Source organism: Canis lupus, chromosome 2, assembly GCF_011100685.1.
Source record: "Canis lupus familiaris isolate Mischka breed German Shepherd chromosome 2, alternate assembly UU_Cfam_GSD_1.0, whole genome shotgun sequence".
Classification (NCBI taxonomy): domain Eukaryota; kingdom Metazoa; phylum Chordata; class Mammalia; order Carnivora; family Canidae; genus Canis; species Canis lupus.
In genome coordinates, this window is record NC_049223.1 from 7,928,336 (window position 1) to 7,942,050 (window position 13,715).

The following is a 13,715-nucleotide window of genomic DNA, read 5'->3' on the forward strand; positions in this document are numbered from 1 at the left end:
GGGCCAGCCTAACCACGCACATCAGAAACTCCTGGCGCGGCCTGTGACCGGGCTACCAGGCATCCGACACCGGTCAGCCATCCAGTGGAGTATTTGGCGAGCACCTACTGTGACCCAGGTACCCTGCAGGTCCTGCAAAAATAGCAGTGACCATGAGAGACTTGGGGAGTCCCCCGCCGAGCCCGTCACCTCCACCAAGAGGACTGCTTGCCTTTGGAGAGGTCTCCGGGCCCGTTGCTCCATGGCAAGGCGCCGTCAGGCCCTGGCTTCTGAGGCCATGGGGAGACTTGCCATCTCAACCCGCAGCCAGTTCCTCCCAGGAGCGGTGGGGGCTGTGGGGGGGCCGAAGCTGGGAAACCACTCCAGTCACTTGCAGCTCATCACCAAGACAGGAAGAAGAAAGTAAATAATTACATAATTCAAGAATTGCAGGTGCAATGGGTAATCTGCGAACGTCGGGGATGTGCGACGGCAGGATGGGACCTGGGAGCCCACTGGCTTTTCCCAAGGAAGTGACAGTGAGCTGAGCCCAAGGGTTAGGTGGCCAAGAGGGGAAGGAAGGGGGTCCATGCGGGCCCCGCCCTCTCAAGGGGAGAAGGAGCACAGCCAGGAATGGGTCAGAACAAGGCCAACGTCTGGAGCCGAAGAAGAGAAGTTCCATGCTTGCTTTCTCTCTTTATTTTCCAGCGTTTGACACACTGATAAAAGGCTTTGTGGAGGTTTGGAGTAAAGCTGTCTACACGCAGCGTTTCCTGGGGAGGGCACCGAAGTGCCAGGGCAGCAAGGGAGCAGGAGGGCCAGCCCTTCCGCTGCCTGTAGGGGCGCGTGGGGAGAACCGACTTGTGCCCGGTGCTCGAGTGGCTGCCAGTTCCACGTGGGCTGGGACAGCAGCTGTGTTCTCTCAGGGCCCCCTCCTGCACATTTTTATGAGCTGGCTGGTGTTCATGTCCCAAACTCCTCTTGCTGCTTCCTGTGGTTGGGTTTTATCTTTCAAGTGGCCTAGAAGTGCGGCGTCCAGTCGCACCCGGTGATGGGGCCCGGCCCAGCGGATGACCCAGCCAGGGGCAAACCTGGCACTGACTAAAAGCGGCTTCTTGCCTCTGCAGGGTGGCTTGGCCATTTCTCCTGGGGCAGCAGTTTTGCTGCTAGGATCTGCAGCAGAAGATGGGCCTGGGATGTTAGATCCATGACACATAACTTGATGAAGGCAGAGGGTCCACATTCTATATAAAGTTGTGCCAAAAACACAGATTTGGGAAACAGAAAGACCAATCTGGTCTTTGAATCTCAACTTGGCTACTTTTACTCGACTGTGAAATGGGAATATCAATACCTATCCCTTTGGGTTGTTGTAGACATTAAATGAGATGATATAGATCAAATATTCAGCGCTTTGCCCAACAGGTGGTGAATTCTCAGTAACCATCTGAAAGAGAGAGGAATAATTTTTTTTCCCCTCCCTTCTCATCCTCAGGAAAGCTACACTGGAGCTCATCTTCTCTGGAGACTGGCCCAGGGACACCAGGGGGTATGAAGAGTCAGCTGTCAGAGTGTCATCAGATTCAGTGTGGAATTCTGGGGTAAGATTACTTCAAATAACTGCTTCTCTTTTTTTTTTGATGATGATGATTACCTGGATCCATCCTTTCATTAGGGACTGCAAAACAGTGGTGCAGAATGATATATCTATTTATCATCTGGATTACTTCTCTCAAGAGAAACCTCTCCAAAATCAAAGATTTGACGACCCCCGAATACAGTCCCTATAGGAAAGGCAGGATCAGTGCTTGAGTCCTTCCTTTTATTTGCCACTCTCTTAATCCATGTGGACTGCTACAACAGAATACAGTAGACTGGGTGGTTTATAAACAACAGAAATTTATTTCTCACAGCGCTGGAGACCAGGAAGTCCAAGATGGGGGTGCTGGCAGATTCCATGTCTGGAAGGCCCATCCTTGGATGGCAGACCGCCATCTTGCAGAAACAGGAAGGGAGCTCCCCGGAATCTCTTAGAAGGCCACCAGTCTCAGTCAGGACACAATTACCGCACCCTCACGACATAAGTATTGTCCAGGCCCCACCTCCAAATACCATCACATTGAGCACCAGGTTTCAACACATGAATTTTGGGGTGACACAGGTACTTTTCAAAATAAGTACTTGGTTACCTAATACCCTCAGAAGTGGATCAATGGATGCTTTATTTTTATCATTAGGAACTCAAGATTTACACACACTTGAACTGTTTTACTCTCGTGTAGACACTAATCATATAATCCTCAGATTGTCCCATCATTAAAACATGTGGGCCCTCTCAAGTTGGACCTCAAGTGTTTTTGTCACGATCCTGGTTAAGTGTTTGATAGCCTCTTGCCATCTGGTTGTGACGGAATGCTCCAGGTTCCTCTTATACTTTCCTGTCCTACCCCTGGATTCATCTGTTTCTTCAAGGAACCAGCTGGTTCTTTCAGTGGGAAATATTTAGAGACCACGAACTGCTTACCGACATGGGAATGCTGCTCGTCTTTAGGCCTCTTCATGGATAGAGTTAGGAAATGATCTTTTTAAGATAAAAACATAATGAGTTTAATATGATTATATACTGGTATTTCCAACTCAAATTGAAAACCACAGGGTCTTTACCTAACCTTATCAATCTTATATGGGTTTCTCTTTTCTTCCATACTGAAGATCCCAGTTCCCAATGACACCAACAGAATTACTCATATGCCCAAAACATAATACTGAAAGTAGTTTAATTTTTTCTTTTGCACAGTTCTTAGTCCTAGGGAGTAAATAGCCTGTTATGGATATACAAATTATCATGTTTTAGAATCACTTAAAATTGTGCCTCTCTGTGTAGCTATGCCACTAACATGATGCACAGTTAGACGCATTGTTTCACTTTGGTCTTATTTGGGGATTGCTTTTTTATTTTATTTTATTTTATTTTATTTTATTTTATTTTATTTATTTTATTTTTTGAAAGAGAGAGAGAAAATGCATGCTTGCACTCAAGTGGGGATGCAGGGGGTGGTGGGGAGAGTGACAGGAGAGAGTCTTTTTAAAGATTGTATATATTTATTTGAGAGAGAAATAGCAAGAGAGAGCACAAGCAGGGAAGGGGCAGAAGGAGAGGAAGAAGCAGACTCCCCACTGAGCAGGGAGCCCCTATAGGGCTCTATCCCAGGACCCTGAAATCACGATCTGAGCCAAACTGCTCACGATCACGATCGTGATCGTAAGCCAAATCACGATCTGCTTAACTGACTGAGTCCCCCAGGTGCCCGGGAGAGAATCTTAGGCAGGCTCCATATCCAGTACAAAGCCCCACCTGGAGCTCGATCCCGCAATCCTGAGATCATGACCTGAGCCAAAATCAAGAGTCAGATCCTTCACTGACTGAGCCACCTAGGAGTCCCTGGGGATTACTTTTTTTAAATTTAATTTTTTTTAGAATTATGTGAAATAGTTTATCATAGTTTCCAATGCAAACCTACAAAGGAAGGCTTATTTGAAGAAATCTCCCTCTTAATTAGATGAATAGTAGGATACCACCCAGATTTTTCTCTACTATGCTTTTTTTTCACTTAGCAATATATCCTAAAGATCTCTCCAGAATAGCATATAGAGATATTCTTCATTTCTTTTATAACTGGACAATACTCCACTTTGGGCACTATGTGCCCAAGCATAGTTTATTCAACCATCACCCTATGGAAGAACATTTGGATCATTTCCAGTCTTGCTTCCATTGACGGTACTGCAGTGATTACCCTTGGGCAGCCTTGCCAATGTATCTCTGGGATCAATTCCTAGGAGTGACATTGCTGGGTTAAAGGGTAGGTGAAGGTTTTCTGGTAGATACTGTCAAGCTGCCCTTAAACTGGTTGTGCCATTTTGTATTGTGAGACCTGTTTCTCCACAGTCTCGCCAACAGAGTATGTTAGCAAATTTTTGGGCTTTTGCTGATTTCATAGGTAGGAAATAGCTCAGTGAGGTTTTAATTGAATTAATTTTTAATGTCAGTTTTTTACTATAAAAATTAGAATAAAGAGGGAAGAAAAGTTTTGTTTGGATAACCTTCTTTTTAATTTAGCATTACAATCATTATAGGTACATTGGGTATACCCAGGTTTCACTAGCCTGTGGTGACAACATGAAGTCCTATTCATTTTTTTTTTTTTGAAGTCCTATTCATTTTTTTTAAGGGGGGGGCACAGAGGGTGAGGGGCTCTATCTCATGACCCTAAGATCATGATCTTAGTTGAAACCAAGAGTGGGACCCTTAACCACCCGGGTGCCCCCCATTCATTTTTAATGCCCAGATTACAATAACTTAAGGTTCCCTAAACATAGCAATCCTTATGTCTCCCGTTATTTGGAGGAGTCTCCAAAGGGGCCCTTGAAGGCAACACTAACCAGTCTGTTAGCCGCAGTCACCAGAGCTGGTTGCTGGCCCCTCTCTGCCCAGCTGTGCAACTCCTGCTGGTGTGAGGGTCCCTGGTGACAAACTTGATGCATCCCTGCTGGGTAGACGCTGGCTGCTCTGAGAACATCAGTACTGACCACACCAGGCCACTGTCCCTGGAGGTAGCAGCACAGGGCTAGGACATCCGTAGAGACTGGGAACACGGCTGCGCCAGCACCATGCTATCCCATCTCCCTCCCTCTGCCCCTGTCCTCGTGCCACTCTCCCTAAGTATCTCCTGAAGAGCTCAGTTGGCTTCTGGCTTCAGATCCTTGTCTGGAGTGTATAGAGATGTTCACAAAAAGGGCTCCTTCCTCGGATGGTTGACACCCTGTCCAGGGGCCAGAAGGAAAGCTGAGGGAGCCTGAGGGTCCTCTGCTTATAAAGCAAATACTCTGGTGTGCATCAAAGAACAATGAAGGCAGGTACAAGAACAGGAGTTACACCACCAGCGTTGGCTGAGCCCAAGACATCTCCTCCCGTGGGCTTGACCTCTCTTCTCGCTGGCAGGCACAGCACACAATTAGCTGTCTCTTCTTTATAACAGTAAAGCAGGAATTCCTCACTGAAAATTAATATGTATCAATCTAAAAAAGCAAAGTAATGGAGACAGTGGACAATATTACTTGAAGAAGATACATTTCAACACAAACAGTCCTGGAGTGTATACACAATGATAAAAATACTAGTGATATGAAAGATTAATTTTTGATCAACATTCTTTCAGAGATTTACTTAGCACCAAAGAGGAAATTTTAAATTCACAGAAAGCATTGTTAAGCAAACAGAGGAAGCATACTGATTGCAATGAAAAAATGCCCCACTTTGGAAACAATTTTCTAAAAAATTACATGAATTCATGAAATAGTCCTAGGACTCATAAATATTACAATTCTCATGCAAGCACTCCTACATTTTAAAAACATCATAGAAGTGAAAAGGGCTTATAAAAGGTGGATTTTTTTTTACTGTTTAGTGCTTTTTTACTATCATTTTCATCAATTTGGTTATTCTGCCTCATAAACTATCAGCCTGTTTGTTTTAGAATGAGCCTGAGCCACTTTTGTTAAGTGCATACTGATCGGTGATGGCTGGGGGGGAAGGGGGGCGTCCCTGGGCTCTGGGGGCTTGCTGTTCATGGCAAAGCACTGCGATGCTTAGCTCAGACATTCTGGAAGTGTCGCTGAACTTCGTTTAGTCTAGGCCTCACCCACCCACTGAAGACATTTTGTAGAGGGTTATGGTATAACCATATCCCGACATGTCCTGGCACTTGGGGACTCTCAGGCTGTCCAGTCCTGCCTGCTTCTAGATGGCTCAAGGGTTCTTGACCCCAGGGAAGAGGCTCCAGGGAGTGGTTCTGCCCTTGCAGTCATTGTTCTGACCCTGAAAAGACAGCTTGGCCTAGGCTCTAGGAATGGTGAACGTCTTAGGCACGGTGGAAACTGTCACCGAGTCACCCAAGTGGCTCTACAAGGGGACCCTCCCTTTCATTTCTGACTCAGACTCGGGCCCAGGTGCAATGGCTGGGTTCCTGTTGGGGATGTTCCTTCTCTGCTGCACCTTGTCTTGCTGACTCTTCTCAATATCAATCTCTGCCCCTTGCCATTTTTGTCCCCTGTTCCTACCCCTGTTGGAGTACTTGCGGGGACAAGGGCGAGGCAACAGAGGCACTTGGGCTGCAGAATCTCAGCCTCAGCTGCCGGTAGAGGTGTCAGCATGGGTGCCTCCTGAGCAGTGAGGTGGTGCCTTTCCCACCTCATACAAGTTCTGGCCCAGCTCCTGTAAGCTTCCGTGTCTGGTCTCCGGGCAGGTTGTGGAGGGTGGGGTATGAGGCGGTGTGGGATGGCCACCCACTTGTATGGACCCTGCCCCATTTTCTGGAGTTCTCAGACTCTTGGGCCAGACCATGGCCTTGAGAAGTCCTCAAGTCTATTCCTCTGCCTGAAATCAGGATCACACCCGAACTGCTGTGCAAAGTTAACACCTTGCTTTTCCAAGACAGAAACCGCCTAACCCAATTCCCACCCATAAAGACCACCCAGGGGAGGAGAGAGAAACTGGTATGAAGGTTCAGGAACCTTGCATGCCAGGGCGGTCACCAACTAGTTCAGTCTTTCTGGGATTCAGTTTAGTCTCTCTGCTGTTGGACCCAGTAACTTTTCATTCTCTTTTATCTGTAGAAAAGCACTTTTCATGGTGCTGGGCATCTGTTGCTCTGGAAATAACCCCAGCAGAGTAGCATCTTTAGGCAAAGCGCAGGCCGTGGCTGGGGGGGAAGGCGGGTAGGGGAGGGCACAGGTGCAGCAGGTCTTCTGGTGGCTTCTGCCCTGGCCAGGCATCTTCTTTAGTCCCTCGCAGTGGAGATTTGAGGGGAGTACTGGTGACCCCTGGAAGCATATTCTCTGGAAAAGGCATCAAGTTCGATTCCAAAATTAATGACTCATTTATAAATTTGGGAATACTTAAGACACTTCCAGTGATTCCAGCAGCTCGGAATTGGGGAGGATGAGGCTCCAGAGCAAAGCTGTGCCTGAGACGCTGACTTCAATCAAGCGGCCTGTTGATACAGAAGTGTAGAAAATAGATTATTTTAATTGCTAATTGTTCCTGAGACCCCTACCAAGGTATTTTTTTTTTTAAATGTGGTCTAAATGTTCTCCTCAACAGACACGAAGGAATTATAGTTTATTCAGAGGCTGACATGCTGCTGATTGAAATACAATGAAGAGTAATCAAGGTTGTTTTTTTTTTTCCATATGGCTTTTAACATTTACAAAGAAAATGATTTCAAGGGGTACGCACTAGAAAGAAACAAGCTGTAAACAGTTACCAATCAGCCAAATACTCAGATTACCAAGAATGTTCCCTCCACCCTCATCTCTTACTGCCCCTCCCTGATAATCGGCATCTGAATGAAACAGGAATTATTCTTTTGTTCAGAACTCTCTGGGAGGAGGATAAAGAGTCAGACTTCAGCATATCCTGTTCCAACACCCCAGGACCTTGTCTTGAATAACTTCACAGTTACAAACTTTCCTCCCTCACACAGGCCGGGACGCAGCCCCGAGGGATGCCCCCCGCCCCCACTTTTCAGAGCATGTGAGAAGCTGGCCATCCCCCCTCTTGCTCCCTAGAGCTAGATTCGGGGAACTCTCATTTAGCGGGTTCTAAGATGGGAGGAAGTTCGGAAAGTATGAGGAGAGGAGGTTGGACATATGTAGAAAGCAAGCCTGTGGACTACTGAGTCTTTGAAGAATTCCTCACCTGACGGTGTCTTGAGAAAATGGCCTTTTCGTGGAGTTGTCAAGCCCAGTGGCATCTCGCAGGCCACCTTATAATGCCAGGGGGTCGGTAGACTGGGACTCAGAAGGTCACTGGTAATGTGATGTGTTCAAATCACTCATGCATCAGGGAGGATGGATAATGCTGTTTACAGCTTATGCCAGGACAGGATCAAGCCATGACTGATAACTTTTGAGAAACGTCCTTGTGCTTTTTTTCTTTTTTTAATCTCAGTATGGTTAATATATAGTGTTAGATGAATTTCAGATGTCCAATATAGTTCAACAAATCTATAAGGAACAGGTCTCTAAAACCCCCGAGACTAATGGTGTGTCCAACATACCTGTAAGTACACCAAGAATACCTTTGGAGTCATCAACCAGCCTTCAGACGGAGGTTTCCACCTTTGTACGTGTGTGAGTGCCTACCTGGGCATGTTTTTCAACTTGGTTTTTAAGCTTCATGGGTCAGGACAGGATGTATGTGCTGGTGGTGATGTGACATTTGCTCCATTCCTTCCTTTTTTTTCCAATTCTATCTTTACTTGAGAGAGAATGAGAGAGAGAGCACCAACAGGGGAAGGGGAAGAGGGAGAAGCAGGCTCCCTACTGAGCAGGGAGCCCAACGTGGGGCTGGATCCCAAGACCCCGAAATCATGACCTGAGCCAAAGGCAGATGCTCGACACTGAGCCCCCCCAGGTGCCCCTTTCCTTTCCTAAATGCAATTACAGCCAACCCAACCACTCAGACTCTTTGATCAACCTGAAGGAAGACATGCTTCAGAGGGACTACACACAAACTAAGGAGAAAATTGGAGAAGAGCAAGGAGCTCTCCCTACAATAAGTAGCCCTGCTTCCTTGGCTTCATTGCAATTTCTAATTCTAATTATTATTCTCATTTTCATTCTATGATTCTATTATTTTTCCAAATTTTGGTGTCCTCAATATATCTCCATTTAATTCATCATATTGGAAAAAGCAGAGAGGTCATTGTATATTATTATTTTCCTCACTCCTCTTCAGCCATACTGGTCTCACTGTTCATAAAGAACACTCCTTCCACATAAACTTTATAGTATGTGTTTCTAGAAAACAGCCCAGCAAACAGCAAGTACCCCTTAAAATATTTCTTAAATAAATACTTGAATGGACAAGTGATGTTGGCTTAACCATTCCCTGCACCTGTGAATGCTTAGGGCCCTCACTTCCTATTAGAGTCCTGCTCTCACCACCTCCAACGTGTCTTGGAGATTTCTATTATGTCTTGTACGTTAGCAATCAGTATATTTCAGGTGTTGTGCCCAAGATTGCGAATCCGAGAAACCACCAAGGAACCCAACACCGATGCAAACACACGAGGGTTTATTTACAAGCTCGAGCTTGGGTCCAAGTATACCCTACACAGCGGAGCAGGGACTTGGACCCCGAGGTGGGTTTGAGCTTAGTTTTTTATAGGCTGGTCTAGGGGATCTCCAGAAGGGGTGGAGGAATTTCTCAAGTTCTGTTTACATTTTGATATGGGGCTTTCAAGTGCATTGAGCTCTGTTTTTATTCTAATAGGGGCTTCTTGCCCTTGGTTTGGGCTCTGTTCTTATTCTAATATGGGGCTTTCTAGGTTGTTAAGCTGTAAGCTGTTTTCTTCCTGTATGTGAAGTAAGGTAAAGTTCAGCTCTTATTCCCAGGGGCCTGGGATGGCTGTACTCGTGTTAACGCTAAACTTGAGGTGGAATGGCCTTGATTTTTCTTGGCCTCCACATTTCCCCCTCTCAGAGGAACCTAAGGAAGGACCCAATCATGGGTCCAGGCTGGTCTCAGAGTGAGCCAGTGGGAATGATTAAATCATGATTCAAACCAACCTTGTTGCTGTTCTTGCTCCCGTTTACGTCTAGCCAAACCTTTTCTGACTTTTGCCATAGATTCCCGGACTATTCCTGAGTGGTCAGTAAAGAAGCAACATTCCTCATTTGGGGCAACACATAACCGCACCCCCCCCTTGCCTGCAAAAGCCTCTCTGCAGTTAAGATGCTCCCATCTTTTTAACCCTTAAAAGACTTTAAAAGCAAGGCTGAATTGGGTGCACATTTTTAAATGGCTAACGGGGAAGCAACATTAGTGGGGTAAGTGAGAACGGCACAGTCTTAGCTTTAGGGGATTGTCCTTGTCCGGTTGGCTTTTCCATTCTGGAACAAAGTCCTTGAGAACAGCCTGTGGATCAGCTGGCCGGACGTGGGTGTAGTGGACCCAGGGAGTAATCCCGTCGACCTTGAGAGCGGTGGGAGTGGTCAGGATCACGATGTAGGGTCCCTTCCAGTGAGGTTGAAGTGTCTGGTGTTGGTATCTCCGTGCGTACACCCAGTCACCTGGCCGGTATCAATGGGGACCCGGGGGGTGGCCCAGTCTCGTAGAGGGCCCTCAGTTTAGGCCACACCTGCTTATGAGTTCATTGTGACATTTGGAGGGAGAAAAGAAGTTGGTGATCAAACTCAGCAAGCACCTCAGGTTTGGATATGGGTACCGCCCGGCGCGAGATTTACACCCTGTCCCCCGGATTCTCAAGGGCCAGCGAGAGCTCACCGGACGCCGCCGGAACCGTGACGCTTCCAAGGCACGGGCCCTCTCTCGGGGCGAGCCCATTCCAGGGCGCCCTGCCCTTCACAAAGGAAAGAGAACTCTCCCCGGGGCTCCTGCCAGCTTCTCCAGGATCGGTTGCGTTACCGCACTGGACGCCTAGGCGCCCATCTCCACCACTCCGGATTCGGGGATCTGAACCCGACTCCCTTCCGATCGGCTGAGGGCAACGGAGGCCACCGCCCGTCCCTTCAGAATGGCGCTCGCCCATCTCTCAGGACTGACTGACCCATGTTCAACTGCTGTTCACATGGAACCCTTCTTCACATTCCAACATGCCAGAGGCTGTTCACCTTGGAGACCTGCTGCTAAGTTGGGGATAATAGGTGGAGAAATACCGAACATGGCCTTGTAGGGAGTCAGTCCCATCTTTTTTTTTTTTTTTCAGTCCCATCTTATATGGGGAGTTCCTCACCCTATATAGGGCAAAGGGGAGGAGAGTCACCCAGTCCCCGCCAGTCTTCAGGGCTAATTTAGTTAAGGTCTCCTTTAATGTTCTATTCATCCCCTCTACCTGTCCTGAGCTCTGGGATATGCACAATGTAATTTCCAATCTGCCCCAAGTACTAGTGCCACTCACCGTGTTACCTTAGAGACGAATCCTGGGCCGTTTTCTGATCCAGTCTTAACAGGAAAGCCATACCTCGGTAAGATGTCTTTCAGCAGTTTCTTGGTCACGGTCTGTGCTGCATGTTTGGTGGGAAAGGCCTCTGTCCATCCCGGCGGACAGTTTGTGGCTGTGGGATCCTTAAGACGGTTTCCTTCCATGCATCCATCAACCATCTTTGTCCATCCTTTAATTTGTACCCAAGGTTAGCTCACCTCTGCTCTGCAGATCTGGGCTTTTATAGCTGAGGCCCAGTATCCTAGAGCCACTATGGTTTGTAGCAAGTCCCTGGTGCTTCGCAAGCATGCGTCCTGGTCCTCCGCCACCAACAGGATATCAAATGAGGGTGCTCGGAATAGAACTCACCCAAGTCTTCGTGTAAGGCCTCATTGAAGATGGTCAGTGAGTTTTTGAATCCTTGTGGTAGTCGAGTCCAGGTGAGCTGGCCACTGATGCCTTTCTCAGGGTCCATCCATTCAAAGGTGAAGAGGTCTTGGCTCTTGGGTGCTAAAGGCAGGCTGAAAAAGGCATCTTTTAAATAGAGGAGGGTGTATGGGTTTAGGACCGTAGGGTGCATATCCTCTACTCGCCGGTTGACTTCCCTTAAGTCCTGGACTGTCCTGTAATCGTTAGAGTGTGGTTTCCGAACCAGCAGCAAGGGAGTGTTCCATGCCGATTGGCAAGGCCTCAATATGCCTGAGTCCAGTAGTAGCCGTACGCGGGGTGTGATTCCCCTACGTACTATGAGAGGCATGGGGTATTGGCGGACCCTGACAGCGTCTGCCCCCGGCTTTAGTTCTATGTATATGGCCGGTCGGTGCCGGCCCAGTTTTCTGCCCATGCTTGGGGAATTCCTGCAGCCAACGGTCAATGTCAGTCATTGGAGCTGAGGGTGTTTGGTGGAGACAATAGAGACGATATTCATCTTCTAAACTCAGGACAAGCACCTGAATAGGGTGCCCCTCCTTGTTTAGGATTTTTGCCCCTTCGGGGTAGAAACAAATTTGTGCCCCCATCTTGGTGAGCAAATCCCAACCTAACAATGGGTAGGGACACTCAGGGATGACCATGAAGGAGTGGGATACCCGGCCCATGCTGAGATCCACAGTTCCCTGGGTAGTCCATGAGTACTGTTTGGTGCCCATGGCCCCTTGCACCCATGAAGTCGTTTGCCAATTTCCCTTGGGGTTGTAATAAAAAATGAATGTTGTGCCCCAGTGTCCACTAGGAATTCAACAGGTTGCCCCTCCACTCTGAGACTTACCCTGGGCTCAGGGAGGGGTGCCGAACCCCGACTCCCCTAGTTGTCCAGGTCCTCCATCTCCAAGATCTTGGCAGGGGCCTTAGGTCTCTTGTTAAGACAGTCTTTCACCCAATGGCCCTCTTCTTTGCAATAAGCACATTGGGTTTTGTTCAGCTTAGGGCGCTCCCGACAGGGACCAGGGTCATCCTCCTTACCTGTCCCTGAAGCCAGCTTCTTGAGGTGCCTCCGTCTTTCCTGTGGGTCATCCATGGTTGTGGCCAGCAGGATCCTGGCCAGGTTTCGGGTCTGCCAGTCACTTACTTTGGTTTGTTCCTCTTCCGGACTTTATTATTATTGACTCTTTCTGCTACTATAAGTCCTGCAAGCTCTTCTCTCCTAGTATTCCCTCTAAGAAGGCTGCTGGACTCTCGTCCTTACCCTGTCTTACATAACCATACCTCGGCCAGATTGGTAGGCTTGCACGCGGCAGCCTGGAGACCTGCCCCTAGTGTCTGGCGGTGGACCCAGTCTCTCCTTACCTTTAGCCGTTGTGCGCTTTGGGGAGCAAAAATGGTTTTACCCAAGGAGGGGAATTCTCAATCATGTCCTGCCAGACCAGGATGTAGGGCACCTGGTCATGGTGGCCGTCCGGTTTGTCCCTGAAGATCACAGCCTTAACCTGTAAGATAATAGGTAGGTAAAAAGTTCCTTCTTGGGGCCATCCCATGTCAAAGGTTGGCCATTCTGATATGCAATAAATTTGGAATCTCTCTCTCCGTATGTCTATGCTCAGAATACGAGCTCTTTCCCTAACATCCAAGAAGTGGGAGGGCATAAGAGACAAGGGTGTGGTTTGCATTTGCCCCATTATGTCCCCCGTCCACACCAAGGCACAGACAGTTATGACAGTTAACAAATAACACAGTCAAAAAGAACACAGTAACACAGACCAGCACACAAACAGGTAACAAGAACACAGTAACAGACAAATGTTCCAGTGTGGTCACGGAGACAAAACAAAAAGCAACCCAGAGGGCTGGCAGCCAGCCCTCCTTACATGAGGACCTCCGTCCTCCTTACAGATGAGGACCCTGTCCTCCCAGTGGGGGCAAGGGACATCTCCTCAAGACCCCCAGTTGACGGCCCGCCAGCACGTCCGCCTAAGCCAATGCCAACCCAATACAGATTGGAATTCCTACAAGTAGAGCTCTCAGAGAATATGAGCGCAAATGGTGGAAAAAGTTGAGCGCACTCACCGCGCGTGAAACCCTCCGGATGGGGTCCTGGAGGGCTCTCGGATCCCAGACGAGCCCCCAAATGTTGTGCCCAAGATTGCAAATCCGAGAAACCACCGCGGAGCCAAACCGATGCAAGCACACGAGGGTTTATTTACAAGCTCGAGCTTGGGTCCAAGTATACCCTACACAGCAGAGCAGGGACTTGGACCCCGAGGTGGGTTTCAGTTTAGTATTTTATAGGCT

The 13,715-nt window shown here is 48.0% G+C and overlaps 1 long non-coding RNA gene across 1 annotated transcript; it reads right to left on the reverse strand.

The window, feature by feature from the left end:
* Positions 1–1,892: 1,892 nt before the first annotated feature.
* On the reverse strand, positions 1,893–13,606 carry LOC119870099. The gene is made up of 3 exons (XR_005355175.1): positions 13,491–13,606; positions 12,774–12,913; positions 1,893–7,031 (listed from the first exon to the last, which is right to left on the reverse strand). It is a non-coding gene; the product is annotated as an endogenous retrovirus group K member 9 Pol protein-like (long non-coding RNA).
* Between the last annotated feature and the right edge of the window lie 109 nt (positions 13,607–13,715).